Below are 18,919 nucleotides of genomic sequence, written 5' to 3'. Positions count from 1 at the left end.
ACTAAAATATATGAGCTAATTTTTGTCTTAAGTGAACATTTGTATGTCTATGTATTTTCCCATGCCAAAAACAAAAACGAAGACCATTGTTTGGAGCTGCCTATTATGACTAAGACAAGAATTTTTACTTTAACTGTGCCTGGCCCACTACTATCATATATAGGAGAACATATAAAAGCATATAGAAAGACAGTTCCAGACAAATGTTCCCTTCTCCACCCTCCACCTTTTATTGTAAGTTCTGACCCTAAATACTTTTCTGTGTCATGACGTCAAATTTTGTTTAAGGTTCTAGCTGGTAACTAACAGTTAGAGTCAGAAGCTAATTCTTTCATTCAGCACAAGCACTGATCTAACTGGATAGAGATAAAAGTGGGACTTGCCTTGAGAGTACATCATATTAAATTAAAAGCTGCATCTCAAATTCTACTTATCTTTCCAATCTTCTTTCCACTTAGAAGTCCAACTTCCAAGTATGGCAGCCTCATAACATACCTCTTCAGGTCTCTGTGTTGTCCATGAATGTTAGTTGTGTGCAGTGTTTCTATGCTTTGTATGGCTGTACACATGTGACTGCTGTTTGTATGGCAACAGGTGGGTCAGTAAGTGTCTTCTATGATACTACAGAGAAGCAGTTATTAACTGTAAAGTTGATTAAGTTTTTTTCTTTTTTTTTTTTTTTGAGACCAGAGTCTAGCTCTGTCGCCCAAGCTGGAGTGCAGTGGCATGATCTCGGCTCACTGCAAGCTCTGCCTCCTGGGTTCATGCCATTCTCCTGCCTCAGGCTCCCGAGTAACTGGGACTACAGGCACCCACTACCACACCCGGCTAATTTTTTGTATTTTTAGTAGAGAGGGGTTTCACCATGTTAGCCAGGATGGTCTCGATCTCCTGACCTTGTGATCCACCTGCCTCGGCCTCCCAAAATGCTGGGATTACAGGCGTGAGCTACCGTGCCCGGCTGATTATTATTATTTTTTTAAGTTCCAGGATAGAAGTGTAGAACATGTAGGTTTGTTACATAGGTATACATGTGCCATGGTGGTTTGCTGCACCTATCAACGCATCATCTAGGTTTTAAGTCCCGCATGCATTAGCTATTTGTCTTAATGCTCTGCCTCCCCTTCCCCACACACCCTGACTGGCCCCCAATGTGTCACGTTCCCCTCCCTGTGTCCATGTGTTCTCATTGTTCAATTCCCACTTATGAGTGAGAACACGTGGTGTTTGGTTTTCTGTTCCTGTGTTAGTTTGCTGAAGATGATGGCTTTGAGCTTCATCCATGTCCCTGCAAAGAGCATGATCTCATTCCTTTTTATGGGTGCATACTATTCCATGGTGTATATGTACCACATTTTCTTTATCCAGTCTGTCATTGATGGGCATTTGGGTTGGTTCCATGTCTTTGCTATTGTAAATAGTGCTGCAGTAAACATACATGTGCATGTGTCTTTATAATATAATGATTTATATTCCTTTGGATATATACCCAGTAATGGGATTGCTGGGTCAAATGGTATTTCTGGTTCTACATCCTTGAGGAATTGCCACACTGTCTTCCACAACGGTTGAACTAATTTACATTCCCACCAACAGTGTAAAAGTATTCTTATTTCTCCACAGCCTTGCCAGTATCTATTGTTTCTTGACTTTTTAATAATTGCCATTCTGACTGGCATGAGATAGTATCTCATTGTGGTTTTGATTTGCATTTCTCTAATCATCAGTGATGTTGAGCTTCCTTTCATGTTTGTTGACTGCATAAATGTCTTCTTTTGAGAAGTGTCTGTTCATATCCTTTGCCCACTTTTTGATTTTTTTTTCTTGTAAATTTGTTTAAGTTCTTGTAGATTCTGGATATTAGACCTTCGTTAGCTGGGTAGATTGCAAAACGTTCCTCCCATTCTGTAGGCTGCATGTTCACCCTGATGGTAGTAGAAGCTCTTTCATTTAATTAGATCCCATTTGACAATTTTGGCTTTTGTTGCAATTGCTTTTGGCATTTTCTTCATGAAGTCTTTGCCCATGCCTATGTCCTAAATGGTATTGCCTAGGTTTTCTTCTAGGGTTTTTATGGTTTTGGGTATTACATTTAAGTCTTTAATCCATCTTGAGTTAATTTTTGTATAAGGTGTAAAGAAGGGGTCCAGATTCAGTTTTCTGCATATGGCTAGCCAGTTTTCTCAGCACTGTTTATTAAATATGGATCAAATTCACACATAACACTATTAACCTTAAATATAAATGGGCTAAATGCCCCAATTAAAAGACACAGACTGGCAAATTGGATAGAGTCAAGACTCATCGGTGTGCTGTATTCAGGAGACCCATCACACACGCAAAGACACACATAGGCTCGAAATAAAGGGATGGAGGAAAATTTACCAAGCAGATAGAAAGAACAAAATAGCAGGGGTTGCAATCCCAGTCTCTGACAAAACGGACTTTAAACCAACAAAGATCAAAAAAGACAAAGAAGGGCATTACATAATGGTAAAGTGATCAATTCAACAACTAGAGCTAACTATCCTAATATATATGCACCCAATACAGGAGCACTCAGATTCATAAAACAAGTTCTTAGAGGCCTACAAAGAGACTTAGACTCCCACACAATAATAGTGGGAGACTTTAACACTCAGTGTCAATATTAGACATATCAATGAGACAGAAAATTAACAAGGATATCGAGGACTTGAACTCAGCTCTGGATCAAGTGGACCTAATAGACATCTACAGAACTCTCCACCCCAAATCAACAGACTATCGACCACATAATTGGAAGTAAAATCGACCACATAATTGGAAGTAAAATCGACCACATAATTGGAAGTAAAACACTCCTCAGGAAATGCAAAAGAACTGATTAGTTATTAATAAATTGGGCTGAGGCTTGGGTGCTATTGAAAGCCACAATATCAGATGCCAGAATGTCTCAAAATCAAAAAGGTTTTTTCCTCTAATTATTTTTTATGTGATCCAAGCCAAGCTGCCAGTGACTATGGCTGTAGTTTGGATGTTGACCATCAGACTACTGACCTTTCAGTAGACCTCATATTCTAATAGGTCTTAGACTGCCAGTTAGGGTGTCCATCATTCAGATTTGATTGGGACTGAGGGGTTTCCCAGAACATGGGAATTAGAGAGATAAAATCAAGAAAATCCAGAGTAAATTGGGACAAGTTGATCACCCTCACTTCAGTGTACTTCTGTCTAGCAAGCTATTTTTCCATTTTTCATGGCTATACCTCATCACATAGGTCATACACTGGCTTTTCACAGAAACAGTCTAGGGAGCTCTTTTTCCATATTTTTGCCTCAACTGTCATTTCCTGAAACACACTCCTTGAGCATGCAGAGCACCTTCCATTCTACTTTGTATTATTTTCTTCCCATCATTTGAACTCTGAAATCATTTTGAGTATTTACTTTCTTTCTGTTTTTTTACTAACTTATGGCCTAACACCCCTGCTATAATGTACATATAGTCCTCATCTCTTGGTCTTGTTGACATCTGTGATCCAAACTGCAAGAACAGTGCATCACACATGGGAAATGCTCAATAAAAATTTGAGAACAAATTATTCAGGCAGTTATCTTAATATATATGAGAAGTTTATATAATATAAAACAGTAGTCTTCAAACAGCAATACTGGTTACAAAAAGATTTTTCAAGCTATACATATTGATAGTTTAAAGGAATAAAATTTCAGACCCTCAAGTTCCAAATTTCTTATGATGTTTTGGAGCATTCTTAACAGACTCCTCTTTTATCACTCCAATTTCTCAATTTTCCTTCTCCCACTCTGAAAAGAAAACTTACCTCTCACCCACCCTTTATCTGACAATCATGGATTGCCCTGAGTGAACAAACCTCCAGTGGACAATTGAAATACTGGTGCTGGTATTCAGAAAGTGAATAATCATAGACTTTGAATAACAAATCCTTTGGAAATAAAAGTGTTTTTAATTTTTTTGTTTACAAAAGCAACGATGGGGGTGTCAATCAAGTTGATGGTTAATGTTAAACAGATCTTTGAAGATAAACTTTAATAATAGCCTACTATGAAATTTTTAGCATATCACTTGGAAGAGGTTAAAAGAACTGTGTAAACATTAGAGTCTTATGTTCAAAGCGATTTCACAATAATAAGCTACAGTGTATGTCTATGTTTTGTCATAGAGAAATGTGATAGAAAGATTAATAAAAGACTTGCAAACACAAAAATATAGTACATTAGGATCAAATTTTGTAGAGAAGTTTGAATAAAAACTAAAGGTTTAAAAAGAAAAAAAGATATAATGTTCCCAATTGCTAAAAAAGAGCTTCTTTGCATATTTATTAAGTGAATTATTGTGATTAGCAAATTGTCATGCATTTTTTCTTTGCATGTTTATTAAATGAATTATTGTGATTAGCAAATTGTCATGCATTCATATTCCATTGGATGTATTTAGTATTTAGTTGTTACATGTCAATATTTGTAATATGCTATTATCTTTTTATGATTAAAATTTAAGATGAAAGTTTATTTCCCAATTTTAAGTTGTATTGGGAAAATACACACTTTGTTTTTATACCTAGCATAGACTTTTTGTTCCTTCTAATTGGAAAAAAGCTTTGCAATTTGCAATTGGTATATGTGTGACTTCTAGGAATGTGTGTTTTTTTTTGTTTTTTTTTTTGTTTTGTTTTGTTTTTTTGAGACGGAGTCTCACTCTGTTGCCCAGGCTGGAGTGCAGTGGCGCCATCTCAGCTTACTGCAAGCTCTGCCTCCCGGGTTCAAGCCAATCTCCTGCCTCAACCTCCCCAGCAGCTGGGACTACAGGCACACGCCACCACGCCCAGCTAATTTTTGTATTTTTAGTAGAGACAGGGTTTCACTGTGTTAGCCAGGATGGTCTAGATCTCCTGACCTCGTGATCCGCCCACCTTGGCCTCCCAAAGTGCTGGGATTACAGGTGTGAGCCATCGCGCCTGGCCCAGGAATGCTCTTAACCACTGCATCAAGCATCAAGGTTGGCACTGTCTAGATGTTGGTTTTGATTGCCAACCTACAAAAGAAAAGGGAAATTATAAAAGAGAAAATTAACAAGTGAGTACAGTTTCAAAATCTGTCCTGCAAATTGTTTTAAACCAAAGAAATCATCTTTGGCATGAGCTATTCGCTTTATAGTCATTCAGAATTGCTTGGTCTCTGTCTCCTGAAGACTGTGGTTAGGATTATTCCTGATGAATGAGAAAGTTACTATAAATAAAAAAATAGGTGGTGGAGCCAAGATGGCTGAATAGTAACAGCTCCGGTCTACAGCTCCCAGCGTGAACGACGCAGAAGACGGGTGATTTCTGCATTTCCATCTGAGGTACCGGGTTCATCTCACCAGGGAGTGCCAGACAGTGGGTGCAGGACAGTGGGTGCAGCTCACCATGTGTGAGCCGAAGCAGGGTGAGGCATTGCCTCACTCGGGAAGCGCAAGGGGTCAGGGAGTTCCCTTTCCTAGTCAAAGAAAGGGGTGACAGATGGCACCTGGAAAATCGGGTCACTCCCACCCTAATACTGTGCTTTTCCAATGGGCTTAAAAAACGGCACACTAGGAGATTATATCCCGCACCTGGCTCGGGGGGTCCTACGCCCATGGAGTCTCGCTGATTGCTAGCACAGCAGTCTGAGATCAAACTGCAAGGCAGCAGCGAGGCTGGGGGAGGGGCGCCTGCCATTGCCCAGGCTTCATTAGGTAAACAAAGCAGCCGGGAAGCTCGAACTGGGTGGAGCCTGCCACAGCTCAAGGAGGCCTGCCTGCCTCTGTAGGCTCCACCTCTGGGGGCAGGGCACAGACAAAAAGACAGCAGTAACCTCTGCAGACTTAAATGTCCCTGTCTGACAGCTTTGAAGAGAGTAGTGGTTCTCCCAGCACGCAGCTGGAGATCTGAGAATGGGCAGACTGCCTTCTCAAGTGGGTCCTTGACCCCTGAGCAGCCTAACTGGGAGGCACCCCCCAGTAGGGACAGACTGACACCTCACATGGCCGGGTACTCCTCTGAGACAAAACTTCCAGAGGAACGATCAGGCAGCAGCATTTGTGGTTCACCAAGATCTGCTGTTCTACAGCCACCACTGTTCTGCAGCCACCACTGCTGATACCCAGGCAAACAGGGTCTGGAGTGGACCTCTAGCAAACTCCAACAGATCTGCAGCTGAGGGGCCTGTCTGTTAGAAGAAAAACTAACAAACAGAAAAGACATCCACACCAAAAACCCTTCTATATGTCACCATCATCAAAGACCAAAAGTAGATAAAACCACAAAGATGGGAAAAAAACAGAGCAGAAAAACTGGAAACTCTAAAAAGCAGAGCACCTCTCCTCCTCCAAAGGAACACAGCTCCTCACCAGCAAGGGAACAAAGCTGGATGGAGAAGGACTTTGACGAGCCAAGAGAAGAAGGCTTCAGACGATCAAACTACTCCGAGCTACAGGAGGAAATTCAAACCAATGGCAAAGGAGTTAAAAACTGTGAAAAAAAATTAGATGAATGGATAACTTAGAATAACCAATGCAGAGAAGTCCTTAAAGGAGCTGATGGAGCTGAAAGCCAAGGCTCGAGAACTACATGAAGAATGCAGAAGACTCAGGAGCCGATGCGATCAACTGGAAGAAAGGGTATCAGTGATGGAAGATGAAATGAATGAAATGAAGTGAGAAGGGAAGTTTAGAGAAAAAAGAATAAAAACAAATGAACAAAGCCTTCAAGAAATATGGGACTATGTGAAAAGACCAAATCTACATCTGATTGGTGTACCTGAAAGTGACGGGGAGAATGGAACCAAGTTGGAAAACACTCTGCAGGATATTATCCAGGAGAACTTACCCAATCTAGCAAGGCAGGCCAACATTCAGATTCAGGAAATACAGAGAATGCCACAAAGATACTCCTCGAGAAGAGCAACTCCAAGACACATAATTGTCAGATTCACCAAAGTTGAAATGAAGGAAAAAATGTTAAGGGCAGCCAGAGAGAAAGGTCGGGTTACCCACAAAGGGAAGCCCATCAGAATAACAGCTGATCTCTCGGCAGAAACTCTACAAGCCAGAAGAGAGTGGGGGCCAATATTCAACATTCTTAAAGAAAAGAATTTTCAACCCAGAATTTCATATCCTGCCAAACTAAGCTTCATAAGTGAAGGAGAAATAAAATACTTTACAGACAAGCAAATGCTGAGAGATTTTGTCACTACCAGGCCTGCCCTAAAAGAGCTCCTGAAGGAAGCACTAAACATGGAAAGGCACAACCGGTACCAGCCACTGCAAAAACATGCCAAAATGTAAAGACCATCAAGGCTAGGAAGAAACTGCATCAACTAATGAGCAAAATAACCAGCTAACATCATAATGACAGGACAAAATACACACATAACAATATTAACTTTAAATGTAAATGGGCTAAATGCTCCAATTAAAAGACACAGACTGGCAAATTGGATAAAGAGTCAAGACCCATCAGTGTGCTGTATTCAGGAAACCCATCTCACGTGAGACACTCATAGGCTCAAAATAAAGGGATGGAGGAAGATCTACCAAGCAAATGGAAAACAAAAAAAGGCAGGGGTTGCACTCCTAGTCTCTGATAAAAACAGACTTTAAACCAACAAAGATCAAAAGAGACAAAGAAGGCCATTACATAATGGTAAAGGGATCAATTCAACAAGAAGAGCTAACTATCCTAAATATAAATGTACCCAATACAGGAGCACCCAGATTCATAAAGCAATTCCTTAGTGACCTACAAAGAGACTTAGACTCCCACACAATAATAATGGGAGACTTTAACACCCCACTGATCAATGAGACAGAAAGTTAACAAGGATACCCAGGAATTGGACTCAGCTCTGCACCAAGTGGACCTAATAGACATCTATAGAACTCTCCACCCCAAATCAACAGAATATACATTTTTTTCAGCACCACACCACACCTATTCCAAAATTGACCACATAGTTCGAAGTAAAGCACTCCTCAGCAAATGTAAAAGAACAGAAATCATAACAAACTGTCTCTCAGACCACAGTGCAATCAAACTAGAACTCAGGACTAAGAAACTCACTCAAAACTGCTCAACTACATGGAAACTGAACAACCTGCTCCTGAATGACTACTGGGTACATAACAAAATGAAGGCAGAAATAAAGATGTTCTTTGAAACCAATGAGAACAAAGACACAACATACCAGAATCCCTGGAACACATTCAAAGCAGTGTGTAGAGGGAAATTTATAGCACTAAATACCCACAAGAGAAAGCAGGAAAGATCCAAAATTGACACCCTAACATCACAATTAAAAGAACTAGAAAAGCAAGAGCAAACACATTCAAAAGCTAGCAGAAGGCAAGAAATAACTAAAATCAGAGCAGAACTGAAGGAAATAGAGACACAAAAAACCCTTCAAAAAATTAATGAATCCAGGAGCTGGTTTTTTGAAAAGATCAACAAAATTGATAGACCACTAGCAAGACTAATAAAGAAGAAAAGAGAGAAGAATCAAATAGACGCAATAAAAAATGATAAAGGGGATATCACCACCCATCCCACATAAATACAAACTACCATCAGAGAATGCTACAAACACCTCTATGCAAATAAACTAGAAAATCTAGAAGAAATGGATAAATTCCTCGACACACCCTCCCAAGACTAAACCAGGAAGAAGTTGCATCTCTGAATAGACCAATAACAGGCTCTGAAATTGTGGCAATAATCAATAGCTTACCAACCAAAAAAAGTCCAGGACCAGATGGATTCACAGCCGAATTCTACCAGAGGTACAAGGAGGAGCTGGTACCAGTCCTTCTCAAACTATTCCCATCAATAGAAAAAGAGGGAATCCTCCCTAACTCATTTTATGAGGCCAGCATTGTCCAGATACCAAAGTCTGGCAGAGACACAACCAAAAAAGAGAATTTTAGACCAATATCCTTGATGAACATTGATGCAAAAATCCTCAATAAAATACTGGCAAACAGAATCCAGCAGCACATCAAAAAGCTTATCCACCATGATCAAGTGGTCTTCATCCCTGGGATGCAAGGCTGGTTCAACATATGCAAATCAATAAATGTAATCCAGCATATAAACAGAACCAAAGACAAAAACCACATGATTATCTCAATAGATGCAGAAAAGGCCTTTGACAAAATTCAACAACCCTTCATGCTAAAAACTCTCAATAAATTAGGTATTGATTGGACGTATCTCAAAATAATAAGAGCTATCTATGACAAACGTATCTCAAAATAATAAGAGCTATCTATGACAAACCCACAGCCAATATCATACTGAATGGGCAAAAACTGGAAGCATTCCCTTTGAAAACTGGCACAAGACAGGGATGCCCTCTCTCACCACTCCTATTCAACATAGTGTTGGAAGTTCTGGCCAGGGCAATTAGGCAGGAGAAGGAAATAATGGGTATTCAATTAGGAAAAGAGGAAGTCAAATTGTCCCTGTTTGCAGATGACATGATTGTATATCTAGAAAACCCCATTGTCTCAGCCCAAAATCTCCTTAAGCTGATAAGCAACTTCAGCAAAGTCTCAGGATACAAAATCAATGTACAAAAATCACAAGCATTCTTATACACCAATAACAGACAAACAGAGAGCCAAATCATGAGTGAACTCCCATTCACAATTGCTTCAAAGAGAATAAAATACCTAGGAATCCAACTTACAAGGGATGTGAAGGACCTCTTCAAGGAGAACTACAAACCACTGCTCAATGAAATAAAAGAGGATACAAAGAAATGGAAGAACATTCCATGCTCATGGGTAGGAAGAATCAATATCGTGAAAATGGCCATACTGCCCACGGTAATTTACAGATTCAATACCATCCCCATCAAGCTACCAATGACTTTCTTCACAGAACTGGAAAAAACTACTTTAAAGTTCATATGGAACCAAAAAAGAGCCTGCATCACCAAGTCAATCCTAAGCCAAAAGAACAAAGCTGGAGGCATCACGCTACCTGACTTCAAACTATACTACAAGGCTACAGTAACCAAAACAGCATGGTACTGGTACCAAAACAGAGATATAGATCAATGGAACAGAACAGAGCCCTCAGAAATAATGCCACATATCTACAACCATCTGATCTTTGACAAACCTGACAAAAATAAGCAATGGGGAAAGGATTCCCTATTTAAGAAATGGTGCTGGGAAAACTGGCTAGCCATATGTAGAAAGCTGAAACTGGATCCCTTCCTTACACCTTATACAAAAATTAATTCAAGATGGATTAAAGACTTACATGTTAGACCTAAAACCATAAAAACCCTAGAAGAAAACCTAGGCAATACCATTCAGGACATAGGCATGGGCAAGGACTTCATGTCTAAAACACCAAAAGCGATGGCAACAAAAGCCAAAATTGACAAATGGGATCTAATTAAACTAAAGAGCTTATGCACAGCAAAGAAACTACCATCAGAGTGAACAGGCAACCTACAAAATGGGAGAAAATTTTCGCAACCTACTCATCTGACAAAGGGCTAATATCCAGAATCTACAATGAACTCAAACAAATTTACGAGAAAAAAAAAAAACAACCCCATCAAAAAGTGGGTGAAGGATATGAATAGACACTTCTCAAAAGACGACATTTATGCAGCCAAAAAACACATGAAAAAATGCTCTCATCACTGGCCATCAGAGAAATGCAAATAAAAACTACAATGAGATACCATCTCACACCAGTTAGAATGGCGATCATTAAAAAGTCAGGAAACAACAGGTGCTGGAGAGGATGTGGAGAAACAGGAACACTTTTACACTGTTGGTGGGACTGTAAACTAGTTCAACCATTGTGGAAGTCAGTGTGGCGATTCCTCAGGGATCTAGAACTAGAAATACCATTTGACCCAGCCATCCCATTACTGGGTATATACCCAAAGGATTGTAAATCATGCTGCTATAAAGACACATGCACACGTATGTTTATTGCGGCACTATTCACAATAGCAAAGACTTGGAACCAACCCAAATGTCCAACAACAATAGACTGGATTAAGAAAATGTGGCACATATACACCATGGAGTACTATGCAGCCACAAAAAATTAAGAGTTCATGTCCTTTGTAGGGACATGGATGAAACTGGAAACCATCATTCTCAGCAAACTATTACAAGGACAAAAAACCAAACACCGCATGTTCTCACTCATAGGTGGGAATTGAACAATGAGAACACATGGACACTGGAAGGGGAACATCACACTCCGGGGACTGTTGTGGGGTTGGGGGAGGGGGGAAGGATAGCATTAGGAGATATACCTAATGCTAAATGACGAGTTAATGGGTGCAGCACACCAACATGGCACATGTATACATATGTAACAAACCTGCACATTGTGCACATGTACCCTAAAACTTAAAGTATAATAATAATAAAATAAAATAAAAAAATGAATAACTTAACAGTTGACTCTCAGAAGAGGGTATCTTCTCTCACTTTGCACTGGTTTTATATATATATATATATATATATATATATATATATATATATATACATACATATATACACATATAATTGTATAATATGTACAATTTTATAGATTGATTTAGAAGGTACAAGTGTTGTTTTCTTATATGCATATATTACATAGTGGTGAAGTCTGGGCTTTTAGTTTAGCCATCACCCAAATAGTGTACATTGTACCCATTAAGTAATTTCTCATTTCTTAGCCCCCTTCTACCCTTCCAAGTTTCCAGTGTTTATTACCCACTCCTTATGTCCATGTGTATACTAAGTTTCCACTTGTGAGAACATGTAGTATTTGACTTTCTGTTTCTGAGTTATTTCACTTCAGATAATGAAAACATTCACTTCAGATAATGAAAACACACTTTTCAAAATTCAAAGAGGTTTGAAAAACTCATGGCCTAATACCCCCACTATAAATTTTATTTTTAAACTGTTCATACTCCTAGAATGAACAGAGGCTTCAAACACTATCTAGTATAAACTGATGATGATTCTTCTACTACTGTGATCATTCCGTTTTTCTATGATTCCTGGATTTTCCTTTTCCATGAATGTGGGCTTTGCAGCGTAACTTCTACTTTGTTTATATCATTGCTCTTTAGGATCTCCTGTAGGCTCAGTAATCTATCACTTCCCTATATAGGACTGACCTCCAAATTACTGACTTTATATGTTCTCTGTGTGTGTGTGTGTGTGTGTGTGTGTGTTTAGTATTTGCATTTTGCCACATTCTTATATAGTTTCCAGCTCAAGTCTGAAATTCTCTACCTCTTTATCTATGCTGTCCATATTAGGTATATGATTTGATAAGTTAGACATGTGACATATATTTCCCCCATTCTCTGGGTTGTTTTTTCATTTTATCAATGGTGTCTTTTGAAGTAGAGCAGTTTTTAATTTTGATGAAGTTCTCTTTTTTAAAAACAATTTTCTTTTTGGTGTCATATCTAAGAAATCATTCCCTAATTTAAGGTCATAAAGATTTATTCTTGTGTTTTCTTCTAAGGGTTTTAGCTCTCACATTTAGCTGTACGATCCTTTTTAATTTAATTTTTTTGTATGATGTAGGGGTCTAAATTCATTCTTTTGCATGTGGCTCTCCAGTTTCTCCAACACTATTTGATAAAAAGACTATTCTTTACCCACTGAATTGTCTGGACACCCTTATAGAAAATCAATTAATAATAAATGTGATAATTTGGGCAGATCTTTGGAGAGAAAGCACCAAGAGTGGATGGAGAGGCAACACTGACACCAAAGCTGAAGAGAGAGGAAGCTGGAATCTCTGCATGAGGTGCCTGAACATTAGGGCTAGTTCCTGACCCTGAGTGGCTCCTGGGGAAGGGGTAAGTAAGGGGACTAAGGAACATCCCGCTTTTGCCATGGACCTCTGGGATCATAGCTACAGGGGACCCCATGCCCCTCATGGATTTGTAGGCTAGCAGGGAGCAGGCAGAGACAAGGCTTCAGCCAGTGCGAAGCCCAGGAGCTTTGTGCATAGGGTAGCTCTGGCAGAGCATGACCACAGGTGCCCATCCCCAAGGGCTCCCCATCTTCTTCTGAGAGGCTGTAGCCGCAGCTGACTGCTGGACCTGGAGAGAGTGGTGCCAGCTTTGCCAGGGGACTGGGGTGCATCTGTTCTGCAGGCTCTCCTGCCTGCCAGCCCCTCCCATGGCCCCTGCCTAGCCACCCTGCAGGAGCATTTGCACAGCGCAGCCTCCACCACTAAGCCTGAGTGGTTTGCTCCACCTGAGTACATTCCCAGTGACCTGGGAGGACTTCAGATCCCTCAGTGCAGCTGGAGCTTGACCCCAAGCCACAGACCATCCCAGTGCCCCAGGGCTGCAGCACACAGCTTGGGAGCATGCAGCTGAGATCTGTGGCTGACAGGCAAGTAGAGGAGAAGCCCCCAATCTCAGAGCATAAAGGGGGCAAGATGTGTGGGTTCATGGGCCAGCTTGGGAGCAAGGTGTGTCTCCCTCTGCAGGGTTTGTCTGGAAAGGGTGTGGCCCATCTCCCTGCCATGGCCTCTGCCCAAGGAAGCCCCATAGCCTGGAACACCTAACAAAAGAAACACAGAAATGATGCCAGTGATCAGGGTGGGGTCCCTAAAGGCCCAAGAGCAGACCTGGTGAGGAGTTATCTCTCCCCCTCTACTCACCATAGAACATGCCTGCGAATGGAAGGACATGCAAAAGAGCTGAGTAAGAGCCTATGTACCAGTCACTACTTAAGCATCAGTGACTAGATCTCAGCCCCAACTACAACACCAAAAATGATTCTGCTAATATATACCCCTGTGAAACCAAGTGCAAGAATTTGCCCATACATAAAGATCCTGTACAGAGCCACAGCCCTCTGAAAACATCCAGAAATGAACTCAACTGACTATATTCAACTTACACCACATTTAAAAGAAAACCAGCCCCCCTCCCACCAGAAGAGAAAGAATCAATGCAAGAACCCCAGCAGTTCAAAAAGCCAGAGTGTCGCCTTACCTCAAAATGAGCCCACTATCTCCCCAGCAGTGGTCCTTAACCAGACTGAAATGACAGACATAGAATTCAGAATTCAAATGGCAAGAAGCTCATTGAGATTCAGGAGAAAGTTAAAATCCAATCCAAGGAATCCAGTAAAATGATTCAAGATCTGAAAGATGAAATAGCCATTTTAAGAAGGAACCAAACTAAACTTCTAGAACTGAAAAATTTACTGAATAATTTCATAATATGACAGTATAACAGTATTAACAGAATAGACCAAGCTGAGGAAAGAATCTCAGAGCTCAAAGGCTGGTCCTTCAAATGAACAAAGTCAGAAAGAAAAAATCTTTAAAACTGAACAAGACCACCAAGAAATATGAGATTATGTACAGAAACAAAACTTCTGACACACTGGCAGTCCCGAGAGGAGGGAAAGAGAGTGAACAACTTGGAAAATATATTTGAGGATATACTCCATGAAAATTTCCCTAATCTCACTAGAGAGGTTGACATGCAAATTCAAGAAATACAGAGAACCCGAGCTAGATAAAATACAACATGACCATCCCAAGAAACATAGTCATCAGATTTGCCAAGGTCAGCATGAAGGAAAAAAAATCTTAAAGGCAGCTAGAAAGAAGGGTCATGTCATATATAAAGAGAACCCCATCAGGCTAACACCAGACCTCTCAGCAGAAACCTGACAAACCAGAAGAGATTAGGGGCCTTTTTCAGAATCCTTAAAGAAAAGAAATTCTAACCAAGAATTTCAAATCCCATCAAACTAAGCTTAATAAACAAAGAGGAAATAAAATATTTCTCAGACAAGCAAATGCTGAGGAAATTCATCACAACTAGACATGCCTCCTTACAAGAGATTCTTAAGGGAGCTCTAAACCTACAATCAAAAGAACAATACCTGCTACAAAAAAAAAAAAAAAACCAAACCATACTTATGCACATAACTCAAAGACACTATAAAGCAACTACACTATCAAGTCTACATAATAACTAGCTAAAAACACAATGACAGGATAAAAATCTCACATCTCAATACTAACCATGAATGTAAATGGACTAAACACCCCACTTAAAGGACATAGTATAGCAAGATTGATAAAAAGACAAGACCCAACTGTCTGCTGTCTTTAAGAGCCCCACCTCACATGTAACTACACCCACAGGCTCAGAGTAAAGGGATAAAGAAAGATCTATCACACAAATGGAAAACAAAAAAGAGCATGAGTTGTTATTCTTATATCAGATAAAACAGACTTTAAATCAACAACTATGAAGAGGGACAAAGAAGGGCATTACATAATAATAAAGGATACAATTCTGTGAGAAGACTTAACTGCTGAGCCTGGAGAGAGTGGGGCCACCTTTGCCATGGGACTGGGGTGCATCTGTTCTGCAGGCCCTCCTACCTCTAGCCCCTCTGAGGGCCCCTGCCTAGCCACCCTGAAGAAGCATGTGCACAGTGCAGCCTCCACTGCCAAGCCTGAGTGCTTTGCTCCACCTGAATATGTTTATATTCTAAACATATATGTCCCCAACATTGAGGCACCTAGATTCATAAAACAAGTTCTTCTTAACCTATAAAAAGATGTAGATAGCCATGCAATAATAGTGGGAGACTTCAACACTCTACTGAGAGTGTTAGACAAATCACTGAGGCAGAAAATTAACCGAAAAATCGTGGACTTCAACTCAACATTTGACCAACTAGACCTAACAGACACCTACAAAATATTCCACCCAACAACAACAGAATATAACTTCATTCTTCTCTTTGGCACATGGAACATATTTCAAGATTGACCACATGCTCAGTCATAAAGCAAGTCTCAATAAATTAAAAAAAGTCATGCTGAGCACATTCTCAGGCCACAGTTTAATAAAAATAGAAGTGAATATCAAGAAGATCTCTTAAAATTACACAAATACACGGAAATGCTTCTGATACCTGGGTAAACATCAAATTAAAGCAGAAATTTAAAAAATTATCTGAAATTTTTAATAAAAATAGGGACACAATTTACCAAAATATCTGTGATACAGCCAAAGCAGTGTTGAAGGAAATTTATAGTGCTAAATGTCATCATCAAGAAGATAGAAAGATCTCAGATTAACCATCAAAGTTTGCACCTAGAAGAACTAGAAAGAAAAGAACAAACCAACCCCAAAGCTAGCAGGAGAAAAAAAATTACTAAAATTAGAAAAGAACTGAAAAAAATTGAGATGCAAAATTCCATAGAAAGGACCAATAAAACCAAAAGGTGGTTTTTTGAAAGAATAAAAAAGGCTGATAGACTGCTAGCTACATACCCATGAAGAAAAAAGAAGATCCAAATAAATACAATAAAAAATGAAGAAGATGACATTACAATGAATCCCACGGAAATACAAAAGATACTCAGAGATTATTTTGAACAACTCTATGCACACAAATTGGAAAATCTAGAGGAAATGGATAAATTCCTGGAAACACAAAACCTTCCAATATTAAAGCCAAAGGAACATGAAAACCTGAACACATCAATAACAAGTTCCTAAACTGAAACAATAATAAAAAACCTACCAGCCCAAAAAAACCCTGGAACAGATGGATTCACAGCCTAATTCTACCAGACATAAAAAGAACTGGTATCAATTCTACTGAAACTATTCCAAAAAAATCTAGGAGGAGAGGCTCTTCCCTAATTCAGTCTATGAAGCCAGCATCAGCCAGATACCAAAATCTGTCAGAGACACAGAAAAAGAAAACTTCAGACCAATATCCCTGATTAACATAGATGCAAAAATTTTCAACAAAATACTAGGAAACCAATCCCAGCAACACATCAAAAAATTAATACATCAGAATCAAGTAGGCTTTATTCCTGGGATGCAAGGCTGGCTCAATATATGCAAATCAATAAATGTGATTCACCACATAATCAGAATTAAAAGCAAAAAAAATGATCATCTCAATAGATGCAGAAAAGGATTTGAAAACAATCCAACATACCTTAATGGTAAAAACCCACAACAGACTAGGCACTGAAGGAACATACCGTAAAATAATGAGCCATCTATGACAAACCCATAGACATGATCATTCTGAACTGCTAAAAGCCAGAACCATTCCCTTTCAGAACTGCAACAAGACAAGGATGCCCACTCTCACCGTGCCTATTCAACATGGTACTGGAAGTGCTACTAGAGCAATCAGGCAAGAGAAAGAAATAAAAGGCATCCAAATATGAAAAGAAGAAGTCAAACTATCCCTCATTGCTGACGATATGATTCTACACCTGGAAAACCCTAAATACTCTAGCAAGAGGCTGATAATACTGATAAACAACTTCTGTAAAGTCTCAGGATTCAATATCAATGTCAATGTACATTTCTATACACAATAACCTTCAACCTGAGAGTCCAATCAAGAACACAATCCTGTTTATAATAGCCATAAAAAATGAAAATCCCTAGGAATACAGCTAACCAAGGAAGTGAAAGGTCTCCACAAGGAGAACTACAAAATACTTCTGCAGGAAATCAGAGATGACAGAAATAAATATAAACAATTCCATACTCATGTATCAAAAAGATCAATGTCATTTAAATGGCTATACCATCCAAAGCAATCTACAGATTCAATGCTATTTCTATCAAACTACAAAAACTGCTTTTCACAGAATTATAAAAAAACTATTCTACAATTCACATGGAATCCAAAAAGTACCCAAATCACCAAAGCAATCCTAAGCAAAAGGAACAAAGCCAGAGGCATCACATTACCTGACTTCAAACTATATTATAAACTCACAGTAACCAAAACAGATGATATTGGTACAAAAATAAACATATCACTAATGGAACAGAATACACAACCCAGAAATGAATCCACACACCTACAGACATCTGATCTTTGATAAAGACAACAAAAATAAGCACAGGGAAAAGACCCCCTATTCAATAAACGGTGCTTGGGTAGCTGGCTAATCATATGCAGAAGAATGAAAGTGGACCCCTGCCCTTCACCATATATAAAAATTAACTCCACAAGGATTAAATATTTAAATGTAAGATCTTAAACTATAAGAATCCTGGAAGAAAACCTGGAAATACCCTTCTAGACATCCACGTTGGTAAAGAATTCTTGGCTAAGTCTCCAAAAGCAATTGCAACAAAAACAAAAATTGGCAAGTGGGACCTAATTAAACTAAAGAGCTTCTGCACAGCAAAAGAAACTCTCAACAGAGTAAACAGACAACCTACAGAATAGGAGAAAATATTCACAAACTATACATCCAATAAAGGTCTAATATCCAGAATCTATAAGGAAGTTAATTCAATAAGCAAAAAAACAATATCCCATTAAAAATGGGCAAAAGTTATAAACAGACACTTCTCAAAAGACATACAAGTGGCCAAAAAACATGAAGAATTCTCATCATCACTAATCATCAAAGAAAGGCAAATCAAAGCAATTAGATACCATCTCATACCAGTCAGAATGGCCATTATTCGGAAGTCAAATAATAGCAGAAGCTAGTGAGGCTGTAGAGAAAAGGAAACACATACACTCTTGGTGGGAACAAAAATTAGTTCTGCCAGTTTGGAAAGCAGTTTGGAGATTTCTTAAGGAACTTAAAAATAGAGCTACCATTTGACCCAGCAATCTCATTAGTGGGTATCTACGCAAAAGAAAACAAATCATTCTACCAAAAAGACACATGCAGCCCTATGTTCATCGCAGCACTATTCCCAATAGCAAAGACATGAAATCAACCTATGTGATCGTCAATCATCAATGGTGGATTGGATAAAGACAATGTATTATATATACAACATGAAATACTATGCATCCATAAAAAAGAATGAAATCATGTTTTCTGCAGCAACATGGATG

Source organism: Pongo pygmaeus, chromosome 21 (assembly GCF_028885625.2).
Source record: "Pongo pygmaeus isolate AG05252 chromosome 21, NHGRI_mPonPyg2-v2.0_pri, whole genome shotgun sequence".
NCBI lineage: Eukaryota > Metazoa > Chordata > Mammalia > Primates > Hominidae > Pongo > Pongo pygmaeus.
The sequence above is the reverse complement of the archived record's forward strand: the minus strand, read 5'-3'. Positions refer to the sequence as shown.